Source organism: Rhinopithecus roxellana, chromosome 7, assembly GCF_007565055.1.
Source record: "Rhinopithecus roxellana isolate Shanxi Qingling chromosome 7, ASM756505v1, whole genome shotgun sequence".
Classification (NCBI taxonomy): Eukaryota; Metazoa; Chordata; class Mammalia; order Primates; family Cercopithecidae; genus Rhinopithecus; species Rhinopithecus roxellana.
The window spans coordinates 123,988,092-124,001,009 of record NC_044555.1 but is presented as its reverse complement, the minus strand read 5'-3'; positions in this window follow the sequence as shown (position 1 = coordinate 124,001,009).

Here is a 12,918-nt window from a genome sequence, read left to right as displayed (position 1 = left end):
CTCTCTCTATCTCTATCTATCTCTAACTCTCTCTATTTCTATTTATCTCTCTATCTATCTTTATTTCTATCTCTCTCTCTTAGTCTGGATTTTGCTGATTGCATCCTAGTAGAATCACTTAAAATATGCCTTTACTCTCTATTTGCTAGAAATTGATAATTGGAGTTAGGCACTTGAATTCAGCTTTCATCTTTTCACAAGAATCCTTGATAGGTGAGGTTATGTACTTCTATCAGAAAGCGTGTAATGTCTATTTGTCGCTCTTTTTGTGATGTCAGCAGCCACTGAAGTTCATTGCCTAGATCCACAGGGATTATGAGATGGTGAATCCTAGTACTATCAAAACTTCTTCAGTTATTAGTTGGAATACCTTTATAAAGACAAACGTGCCCTTATCAGCTGTTTGGTTTTAGTGGAGTACACATCATACAAGAATGGCAGGATGAATTCTTCATTCTTTCTCTTTATAGTTTTTAAAATAGCGAGTTGGTTCACTAGCATCTCCAACAGTGACCAGTGAGTTTTGTTTTACTGTCATCAGTAACTCATACCTTTAATGAACTTTATGTGTTTCAATCCATTGCAGTTATTATTTCTACTGATGATAAAATTGTTTCAACTTTGGTCACTTGGAGCCCCTTCATGTTGACTCTGTTTTGATAGCTTCCTTGCTACTGGGATTGTCAGTGTTTCTAGGTTTTTTCAGTGGACAGAACTAGGATTTTTTTTTTTTTTTTTTTTTTTTTTTTTTTTTTTGCAGGATCCTGCTCCCCTCGCCCAGGCTGAAATATAGTGACTGGATCACAGCTCACTGAAGCCTCAACTTCCCAGGTTCAGGTGATTCTCCCACCTCAGCCTCCTGAGTAGCTGGCACTACAGGTGTGTGCCACCACGCCCAGCTAATTTTTTGTACTTTTAGTAGAGACAGGGGGAAACTTTTTTGGTTTGTTTTGTTTTTTTGAGATGGAGTCTTGCTGTGTCACCCAGGCTGGAGTGCAGTGGCGCAATCTCGGTTCACTGCAACGTCTGCCTCCCGGGTTCAAGCAATTCTCCTGCCTTAGCTTCTGGAGTATATGGGATTACAAGTGCCCGCCATAATGCCTGGCTAATTTTTATATTTTTAGTAGAGGTGGGGTTTCACCATGTTGGCGAGGCTGATCTTGAACTCCTGACCTCAAGTGATATGCCCACCTTGGCCTCTCAAATTTCTGGGATTACAGGTGTGAGTCACCATGTCTGGCCAGAAATATTTTTAAAATGTAAAACACATCATGGGTTTTCAGGAGCGTCCTATCTCAAATTTAGGACTTCAGGGTTTTTACTTGATGCCATTGATCCAATGTCTGTATATCCCTTTTTCTATGCTAAAAATCAATTAGAAGCCTAATGAAAACAGTTTAAGATTTTAAAAATTAATCCTGTCCTTAAGATGTATCCCACTAGAAACGGAGAGTCAAATTGCTGTATTTAAAAATCACTAGAAACAGTTACTCTCTGGGTTGTTATGGCATCAATTCTGTAAGCAGGTTCATTTCTTTTAATTTAATTTTGCTTTATAGTGATCATTTTTAAAAATTTAATTTACTCCTCTACCTATATAAAATGTTACAAAGAACCAGACTCACAATTCTAAAAAGTAAGGTATATTTAGAGAAATCTAACTTCTATCCCTGTCCCCTCTGGTATGTCCCTCCCTTCCCTATAGATAACCATTTCAAAAGTAATTAAAAAATAAATATTTCTTATAGTCTAATATACACGTATGAAAGAGAACACATCATAGACATATAGTGCAATGAGTTATCACGAAGTGAAAACATCACAATATCACCACATACTTGCTTAAGAACTAAAACATCACTAGAACACCCAGAAGTTCCTCTCATGTATTCTTGATCACCATTCCTTTCTTCCTCCCCAAAGCAAATACTATCTTTACTTCTAAAATTATTGATTCGTTTGCCTTAATATTTGTCCTTCATATAAGTGGAATCATATGGTATATATTCTTTAGGGTCTAGTTTTTTTCATTCAATATTATGCTTGTGAGATTCATCCATAGTGTTTCATGGAGCAGTCATTTATTCATTTTTATCATTGTAATGTTCATAATTTATCCTTAATAATGTTGATTGGGTTGTTTGCAGGTTTTGCCTATTAAAATTTATACTTCTCTGAACATTCTTGTAAATTTATTTTGTTTCTGTTAGGTATACACATAGGAGTGGAATTGCTAAGTGATAAGAATATGTATATATTCAAATTTAGCACATACTGTCAGTTTTCCAAATAAATCATGCCAATTTAAAGTCCCACTAGTAGGTATGAGCATTCTCTTGCTTCGCATCTCATTTAGGAACAAAGTATATCACTCAAATTATTTAGGTATCACAATTAAGTTCCTAGTCATTATTTCTTGTGTTTTGTAATTACGTGGGCTGATAATTTGCAAATAATAATGATTTAAATTTCCTTTTAGGGAGGGTGTGGAGTAAGATGCAATAGAAAGCTCCACTGATCATCTTCCCACAAGGACACCAATTTAACAACTATCTACACACAAAAAGCAACTTCGTAAGAACCAAAAATGAGGTGAACACTCATAGTACCTGGTTTTTACTTCATATTGCTTCATATTGCACTGAAGAGCCACTGAAGAGGTAGAAAAAAACAGCCTTGAATTGCAAATGCTACTGCTCCCACATCCCTCTGGCTGTGATAGTGTGGTGCAGAGAGAGTTTCTGTGCCCTGGAAAGAGGGAGAGCTAGCAATTGTGAGGTATGGAGCTCAGTGTTGCCCCTGTTGTACAAGAAAGCAAAACTGGACCAAACACAGCTGACACTTGCCCACAGAGGATACATTAAACTAGCCCTAGCCAGAGGAGAATCACTGATCCCAGCAGTTGGAAACTGAGTTCTTGCAAGCCTTGCCACCATGGATTAAAGTGCTCTGGGGCCCCAAATAAACTTGGAAGGCAGTCTAGGCCACAAGGACTGCAACACCTAGGCAAGTCCTAGGGCTGCACTGGGCCCAGAGACAGTGGACTGTGGGGAGGCATACAACCAGCCAGTGTGGCTAAGGGGATTCTGGCATTGTCCATTTCCTCCCTTAACCCCAGGCTGCTCAGCTCATAGATCCAAAAGGGAGCCCCTCCTTCTGCTGGAGGAGAGGAGACAGAAAAGTGGGGAAGACTTTGTCTTACATCTTAGATACTGGCCCAGCCACAACAGGATAGGGTACTGGTCAGAGTTGTGAGACCCCTTTCTAGGCCTCAGCTTCCAGATATTTCTAGATACACCCTGGAATGGAAGGGAACCTGCTGCCTTGAAGGAAAGTATCCAGTCATGGCAGGATTCATCACCTGCTAACCGAAGAGCCTTTGGACCCTGAATAACCAGCAGTGATACCCAGGCACTATACCAAGGGCCTTGGGTAAGACACTGAGACTTGCTGACTTCAGGCGAGACTCTGCACATTCCCAGCTATGGTGGCTACAAGGCGAGACTCCTTCTGCTTGAGAAAAGCAGAGAAAAAAGTAAGGAAGACTTAGTTTTGCATTTTTGGTACAAGCTCAGTCAGAGGGGGATACAGTACCAGGCAGACTCTTGGGTTTGCCGATTCCGATACTTGGTTCTTGAACAGCATTTCTGGACCTGCCCTGGGCTAGAGGGGAGCCAACTCCCTTGAAAGGTGAGATCCAGGCCAGGCTGCATTCACCACAAGCTGACTAAAGAGTTTTTGGGCCTTAAAGGGAGTATCCATGGTAATCTGGTGGTATACCCTGTAGGCCTGAAGTGATGGTGGCCACAGGGTGAAGTGCTGCCTTTGGAAAGGGGAGGGAAGAGTGGGAAGGACTGCATCTTATGGTTTGATTACAAGCTCAGACACAGTTCAATAGAACACCAGGTGAACTTCTAAGGTTTTTGATTCTAGTCCTGAGCTCCCAGACAGCACCTCTGGACCCACCCAGGGCCTGAAGGAACTCACCTCCCTGAGGGGAAAGACATAGGCCTGGCTGTCTTTGCCACCTGCTGATTGTAAAGCCCAAGGGCTTTGAGCAAACATAGGTGGTAGCTAGCAAGTGGTTATTGCAGGAATTGGGCAAGACCCAAGTGGTGTGCTGGCTTCAAGTCCGACCCAGTAATGTTCTAGGGGTGGTGGCAACAGGAGTACTTGCTGCACCCCACCCCCAGCTCCAGGTGGCTCAGAGCAGAGAGAGAGATTCTATTTGTTTCAAAGAAAGTAAGGAAAGAGAACAAGAGTCTCTGCCTTGCAATCCAGAGAATTTTCCATATCTTGTCTAAGTCCATCAAGGCGGTACTTCTTTGAGTTTGCAAGAACCACAGTGCCACTGAACTTGGATTCCCCCCTAAAGCAGATATAGATTAGAACACAACACCCAAGTCCTTTCAAATATCTGGAAAGCCTTCTTAAGAAGCCCAGACTACAATGACTACAATAAATACCTAACTCCTCAATGTCTAACACTGAAGAACATTTACTAGCATCAACACCCTCCAGGAAAACACGACCTCACCAAATGAACTAAATAAGGCACCAAGGACCAATGTGGGAGAAACAGAGATATATCACCTTTCAGACAGAGAATTCACAATACCTGTTTTGAAGAAACTCAGTGAAATCCAAGATAACACAGAGAAACAATTAAGAATTCTATCAGATAAATTGAACAAAGATTAAAATTCTTAAAAAGAATCAAACAAAAATTAGAGAGTTGAAAAATGCAAGTGACATACTGAACAATGCATTGAGTCTTTTAATAGCAGAATTGATCAGGCAGAAGAAAGAATTAGGGAGCTTGAAGATAGGCTATTTGAAAGTGCACAGAAAAGACAAAAGAAAAAATAATAAAAACAATGAAGCATGCCACAGGATCTAGAGAATAGCCTTGAATGGCTAAATCTAAGAGTTATTGACCTTAAATATGAGATACAGAAAAAGATAAGGGTAGAAAGTTCATTTAAAAGGATACTAACAGAGAACTTCCCAAACTTAGAGAAAGATATCAATATCCAAGTATAAGAAAGCTGTAGAACACCAAACAGATTTAACCTAAATAAGACTACCTCAATACACTAAATAATCAAACTCCCTAAAACCAAAATCTTAAAAGCAACAAGAGAAAAGAAACAAATAGCATACAATGGAGTTCCAATATGTCTGGCAGCAGAATTTTCAGTGGAAATCTTACAGGCCAGGAGAGAGTGGCATGTCAAATTTAAAGTGCTGAAGGAAATAAACTTTTACCCTAGAATTGTATATCCAGCAAAATTATCATTCAGAAATGAAGGAGAAATAAAGACTTTCCCAGACAAACAAAAGATGACAAATTTCATTAATACCAGATCTGTCATACAAGAAATGCTAAAGAGAGTACATTAACCAGAAAGAAAAAGAGCATTAATGAGCAGGAAGAAATCATCTGAATGTACAAAACTGACCAGTAATAGAAAGTACAGAGAAAACACAGAATATTATAACATTGTAACTGTGGTGTATAAATTACTCTTAAATAGAAGACTAAATGATGAAGCAATCAAAGATAATAACTACAACAACTTGTCAAGACATAGACAGTATGGTAAGATGTAAGTAGTAACAACAAAAAGTTAAAAAAGCAGGGATTGAAGTTAAGGTGTAGTCTTTATTGGCTTTCTTTTTGCTTGTTTGCTTATGCAAGAAGTATTAAGTTGTTATAAGCTTAAAATAATGGATTATAAGATAATATTTGTAAGCCTCATGGTAGCCTCAAACCAAAAAAAATACAACAGCTACACAAAAAATAAAAAGGAAGAAACTAAACCACGTCATCAGAGAAAATCACCTTCATTAAAAGGAAGACAGGAAGGAAAGAAAGAAGGAAGATAAGACCACAAAACAACCTGAAAAGAAATAATAAAATGGCAGAGTAAGTTCTTACTTATCAAAGAAATCAAGGGTATCCAGTTAGGAAAAGAAGAAGTCAAATTGTCCCTGTTTGCAGATGACATGATTGTATATTTAGAAAACCCCATCGTCTCAGCCCAAAATCTCCTTAAGCTGATAAGCAACTTCAGCAAAGTCTCAGGATACAAAATTAATGTGCAAAAATCACAAGCATTCTTATACACCAGCAACAGACAAGCAGAGAGCCAAATCAGGAATGAACTTCCATTCACAATTGCTTCAAAGAGAATAAAATACCTAGGAATCCAGCTTACAAGGGATGTAAAGGACCTCTTCAAGGAGAACTACAAACCACTGCTCAGTGAAATCAAAGAGGACACAAACAAATGGAAGAACATACCATGCTCATGGATAGGAAGAATCAATATCGTGAAAATGGCCATACTCCCCAAGGTTATTTATAGATTCAATGCCATCCCCATCAAGCTACCAATGACTTTCTTCACGGAATTGGAAAAAACTGCTTTAAAGTTCATATGGAACCAAAAAAGAGCCCGCATTGCCAAGACAATCCTAAGTCAAAAGGACAAAGCTGGAGGCGTCACGCTACCTGACTTCAAACTATACTACAAGGCTACAGTAACCAAAACAGCATGGTACTGGTACCAAAACAGAGATATAGACCAATGGAACAGAACAGAGTCCTCAGAAATAATACCGCACATCTACAGCCATCTGATCTTTGACAAACCTGAGAGAAACAAGAAATGGGGAAAGGATTCCCTATTTAATAAATGGTGCTGGGAAAATTGGCTAGCCATAAGTAGAAAGCTGAAACTGGATCCTTTCCTTACCCCTTATACGAAGATTAATTCAAGATGGATTAGAGACTTAAATGTTAGACCTAATACCATAAAAACCCTAGAAGAAAATCTAGGTAGTACCATTCAGGACATAGGCATGGGCAAGGACTTCATGTCTAAAACACCAAAAGCAACGGCAGCAAAAGCCATAATTGACAAATGGGATCTAATTAAACTAAAGAGCTTTTGCACAGCAAAAGAAACTACCATCAGAGTGAACAGGCAACCTACAGAATGGGAGAAAATTTTTGCAACCTACTCATCTGACAAAGGGCTAATATCCAGAATCTACAAAGAACTCAAACAAATATACGAGAAAAAAAACAAACAACCCCATCAAAAAGTGGGGAAAGGATATGAACAGACATTTCTCAAAAGAAGATATTCATACAGCCAACAGACACATGAAAAAATGCTCATCATCACTGGCCATCAGAGAAATGCAAATCAAAACCACAATGAGATACCATCTCACACCAGTTAGAATGGCAACCATTAAGAAGTCAGGAAACAACAGGTGTTGGAGAGGATGTGGAGAAATAGGAACACTTTTACACTGTTGGTGGGATTGTAAACTAGTTCAACCATTATGGAAAACAGTATGGCAATTCCTCAAGGATCTAGAACTAGATGTACCATATGACCCAGCCATCCCACTACTGGGTATATACCCAAAGGATTATAAATTAGTCTACTACAAAGACACATGTACACGTATGTTTATTGCGGCACTATTCACAATAGCAAAGACTTGGAATCAACCCAAATGTCCATCTGTGACAGACTGGATTAAGAAAATGTGGCACATATACACCATGGAATACTATGCAGCCATAAAAAAGGATGAGTTTGCGTCCTTTGTAGGGACATGGATGCAGCTGGAAACCATCATTCTTAGCAAACTATCACAAGAAGAGAAAACCAAACACCGCATGTTCTCACTCATAGGTGGGAACTGAACAATGAGATCACTTGGACTCGGGAAGGGGAACATCACACACTGGGGTCTATCATGGGGAGGGGGGAGGGGGGAGGAGGGAGGGATTGCATTGGGGAGTTATACATGATATAAATGATGAATTGATGGGTGCTGACGAGTTGATGGGTGCAGCACACCAACATGGCATAAGTATACATATGTAACAAACCTGCACGTTATGCACATGTACCCTAGAACTTAAAGTATAATAAAAAAAAAAAAAAAAAAAAAAAAAAAAAAAAAAAAAAAAAAAGAATAACATAAATGTAAAACGGACTAAACTGTCCAACCAAAAGACATAGTGTGGCTGAATAGATTTTAAAAACCCATTGACTTGTTGCTTACTGGAAACACACTTCACCTATAAAGACACACAGACTGAAAATAAAGAGATGGGAAAAGATATTCCATGCTAATGGAAACAAGCAAACAAACAAAAGCAAGAGTAGTTATACCTACATCAGATAAAAATAGATTTCAAGACAAACTATAAGAAGAGACAAAAAGGTCACTTTATACTGATAAAAGGGTCAATTCAGCAAGAGAATAGAACAATTTTAAATTTATATTCACTCATCACTGGAGCACCTAGATATATAAAGCAAATATGATTAGAGCTATAGAGAGAACCAGGCCCCAATACAATAAAAGCTAGACACTTTAACACCCCATTTTCAGCATTGGACAGATCTTCCAGACAGAAAATTGACAAAAAATATCAGACTAAATCTGTACTATAAACCAAATCGATCCAATAGATATTTGCAGAACATTTCATCCAATGGCTACAGAATACACATTCTTTTCCTCAGCACACGGATCATTCTCAAGCACAGACCATATGTGGATCACAAAACAAATCTTAAAATATTCCAAAAAACTGAAAAAAATATCAAGCATCCTTTCTGACCACAATGGAATAAAATTAAAAATCAGTACCAAGAGAATTTTTGGAAACTATAAAAATACATGGAAATTAAGCAATATGCTCCTGAATGACCAGTGGGTCAATGAAGAAATTACTAAGGAAATTGAAACATTTCTTAAAACAAATGATAGTGGAAACGGAACATACCAAAACCCATTGCATTCAACAAAAGCAGTACTTAAAGGGAAGTTTATAGATATAAGTGTCGTCTTTTTCAGAAAAGATGAAAAACTCCAAGTAAGCAACCTAACAATGCATCTTAAAGAAATAGCAAAGCAAGAGCAAACTAAGCTCAAAATAGTAGGAGAAAAGAAATAATAAAGATAAGAGCAGAAATGAATGCAATTGAATGAAGAAAACAATACAAAAGATCAATGAAACAAAACGTTGTTTTTTAAAAGTTAAACAAAATAGACAAATTTTAGCCAGAGTAACTAAGAAAAAAAGAATATCCAAATAAAGAAAATCAGATTTAAAAAGAGACATTACAACTGATATCACAGAAATCAAAGGATCATTAGTGGCTAGCATGAACAACTATATGCCAATAAATTGGAAAATTTAGAAGAATTGGACAAATTCCTAGACACACACAACTTACCAAGATTGAATCAGGAAGAAATCCAAAACCTAAACAGACTAATAGCAAGTAACAAGATTGAAATAATAATAAAAATTCTCCCAGTAAAGAAAAGCCTGGGACTTGATGGCTTCACTGCTGAATTCTACCAAACATTTAAAGAAAAATTAATATCGATCCTACACAAACTGTTCCAACATATAAAGGAGGAGGGAATACTTACAAACTCATTCTATGAGGCCAATGTTACCCTGATACCAAAAACAGACAAAAACACTTTAAAAGAAAAGGAAACTACAGGTCAATATCTTTGGTGACTATTGATGCAACAATCCTCAACAAAATATTAGCAAACTGACTTTGACAAGATATTAAAGAGATCATTCATCATGACCAAGTGGGATTTATCCCTGGGATGCAAGAATGGTTCAACATGTGATACATCATATCAACAGAATGAAGGACAAAAATCATATGATCACTTCAATTGATGCTGAAAAAGCATTTGGTAAAATTCAATACCCCTTCATGACAAAAACTCTCAGCAACTGGATTTAGAAGGACCATACCTCAACATAATAAAAGCCATATCTGACAGACCCACAGATAGTATCATACTGAATGGGGAAAAACTGAAAGCCTTTCTTCTAAGATCTGGAACATGACAAGGATGCCCAGTGTCACTACTGTTATTAAACAAAGTACTGGAAGTCACAGCTAGAGCAATCAGACAAGAGAAAGATAAAAAGGACATCCAAATTGGAAAGGATGACATCAAATTATCCATGTTAGCAGACGATATGATTTTATATTGGGGAAAACCTAAAAATGCCACAAAAAGCTTATGAGAACTAATGAACAAATTCAGAAAACTTGCAGGATACAAAGTTAACGTAAGAATTTGAGTAGCATTTCTATATGCCAACAATTAACTAACTGAAACAGAAATTTAAAAAATCATCCCATTTACAATAACTACAAGTAAAATTAAATACCTAGGAAATAACTAAGGAAGTGAAAGATCTCTACAGTGAAAACTATAAAATATAGAGGAAAGAAATTGAAGAGAATACAAAAATGGAAAGATACTCCATGCTCATGAACTGGAAGAATCAATATTGTTAAATTATCCATACTACCCATAGCAATCTACAGATTCAATGCAATCCCTGTCAAAATACCAATGACATTCTTCACAGAAATAGAAAAAAAATACTAAAATTTATATGGAATTACAAGATCCAAAATAGTCAAAGTTATCCTAAGCAAAAACAACAAAACTAGAGGAATAACATTACCTGACTTCAAATTATATACTACAGAGCTATAGTTACCAAAACAGCATAGTACTGGCATAAACAGTCACATAGGCCAATGGAATAGAATAGAGATCTCAGAAACCAATTCAGACACCTATATTGAACCCATTTTCTACAAAGGTGTCAAGAACATACACTAGGGAAAAGACAGTCTCTTCAATAAAGGGTGCTGGGAAAACTGGATATCCATATGCAGAAAAATGAAACTAGATTCCTATATCTCACCATATACAAAAATCAAATCAAAATTGATTGAAAACTTAAATCTAAGACTTCAAACTACGAAACTACTACAAGAAAACATTGGGGAAAATCTCCAGGACATTGGTCTGGGCAAAAATTTCTTGAGTAATACCCCATAAGCACAGGCATCCAAAGCAAAAATGGACAAATGGGATCATATCAAGTTTAAAAGCTCCTGCAAAGAAAAGTAAACAATCCACAAAGTGAAGAGACAACCCACAAAATGGGAGAAAATATTTCCAAACTACCCGTCTGACAAGGGATTAATAACCAGAATACATAAGCAGCCCAAACAATTCTGTAGGGAAAAAAATCTAATAATCTGATTAAAAAGTGGGGAAAATATTTGAATAGACATTTCTCCAAAGAAGACATACAAATGGCAAACAGACATAGGAAAATGTGATCAATATTACTGATCATCAGATAAATGCAAATCAAAACTACAGTAAGATATCATCCAGTTTAAATGGCTTATATCCAAAAAGATATAAAAAATGCTGATGAGGATGTGGAGAAAAGAGAACCCTCGTACACTGTTGGTGGGAATGTAAATTAGTACAACCACTATGGGGAACAGTTTGGAGGTTCCTTAAAAACCTAAAAATAGAGCTACCATGTGATCCAGCAATCCCTCTGTTGGGTATATAGTCCCCAAAAAGGAAATCCATATATCAAAGAGATATCTGCACACCGTGTTTGTTGCAGCTCTGTTCATAATAGCTAAGATTTGGAAGCAACCTAGGTGTCTATCAACAGATGAATGAGTAAATAAAATGTGGTACATATACATAATGGAGTACTATTCAGCCATAAAAAGGAATGAGATCCAGTCATTTGCAACATGGATGGAACTGGAGATCATTGTGTCAAGTGAAATAGAAGCCAGGTACAGAAATACAGGCATCATATGTTCTTACTTATTTGTGGGATCTAAAAATTGAAATAATTGAACTTAAGGACATAAAGAGTAGAAAGATGATTACCAGAGGCTGGGAAGCATTGTAGTGGGGTGGGGAGTGGTGTGAGGGGGAGGTGGGGAATGTTAATGGGTACAAAATAATAGAATGAATGAATAAGGCCTAGTATTTACTAGTGCAACAGCATGGCAATCGTCAATAATAATTTAATTGTATATTTTAAAATAACTAAAAGAGTGTATTCGGATTGTTTGTAACACAAAGGACAAATGCTTGAAGGGATGAATACCCCATCTTCTATGATGTGATTATTATGCATTGCATGCCTGTATCAAAATATCTCATGTACTTCATAAATATATACACCTGCTTTCTACCCACCAAAATTAAAAATTAAAGAGTTAAAAAAGTAAAAAAAAAAAAAAAATGTAAACATGTCAACCTATTAGATATATACCCAAGAAAATTAAAAACATATGTCCACACAAAAGCTTATACATGAATGTTAACAACAGCAACATTCATAATGGCCAAGAAATGGAAACAACACAAATGTCCATCAACTGATTATTAAATAAATTGTGGTATATTCATACAATGCAATATTATTTGGCAATAAGAAGGAATGAAATATTGATATGAATCTAAAAACTTTATGTTAAGTGAAAGAAGCTAGTCGCAAAAAGAAACATATTGTATGATTCAATTTATACGGAATTTTCATAATAGGCAAATCCGTAAAAATAGAAAGCACATTAGTGGTTGTCCTGGGCTGGAGGGAGGAAAGAATGGGCATGACTGATGATGGACATGTAATTTTTTTTTCTGTGACTAAAATATTCTGAATTTAAATAGCAACGATGGTTGTGCAACTCTGGGAATATATTAAAAATTACTGAATTTTATACTTAAAAAGGGTGAATTTTATGGTGTGTGAAGTATTTTATGATATGGTACAGAACCTCATAAAACTGTGTTTTTAAACAAGCTGATTATTTAGACACTCATATAATATTCTCAATAGTTGCCAAAGAAGCATGTTTAAAAGTTTGTACCAATTTGTGGCCAAAAACTCTCAAAGCATTCTAGAAACAGAAGAGAACGTCCTTAACTTGAAGATTATGTATTAAAAACCAACAGTTAACATATTAATGTTAAAACACTAAAAAAATCCCATCA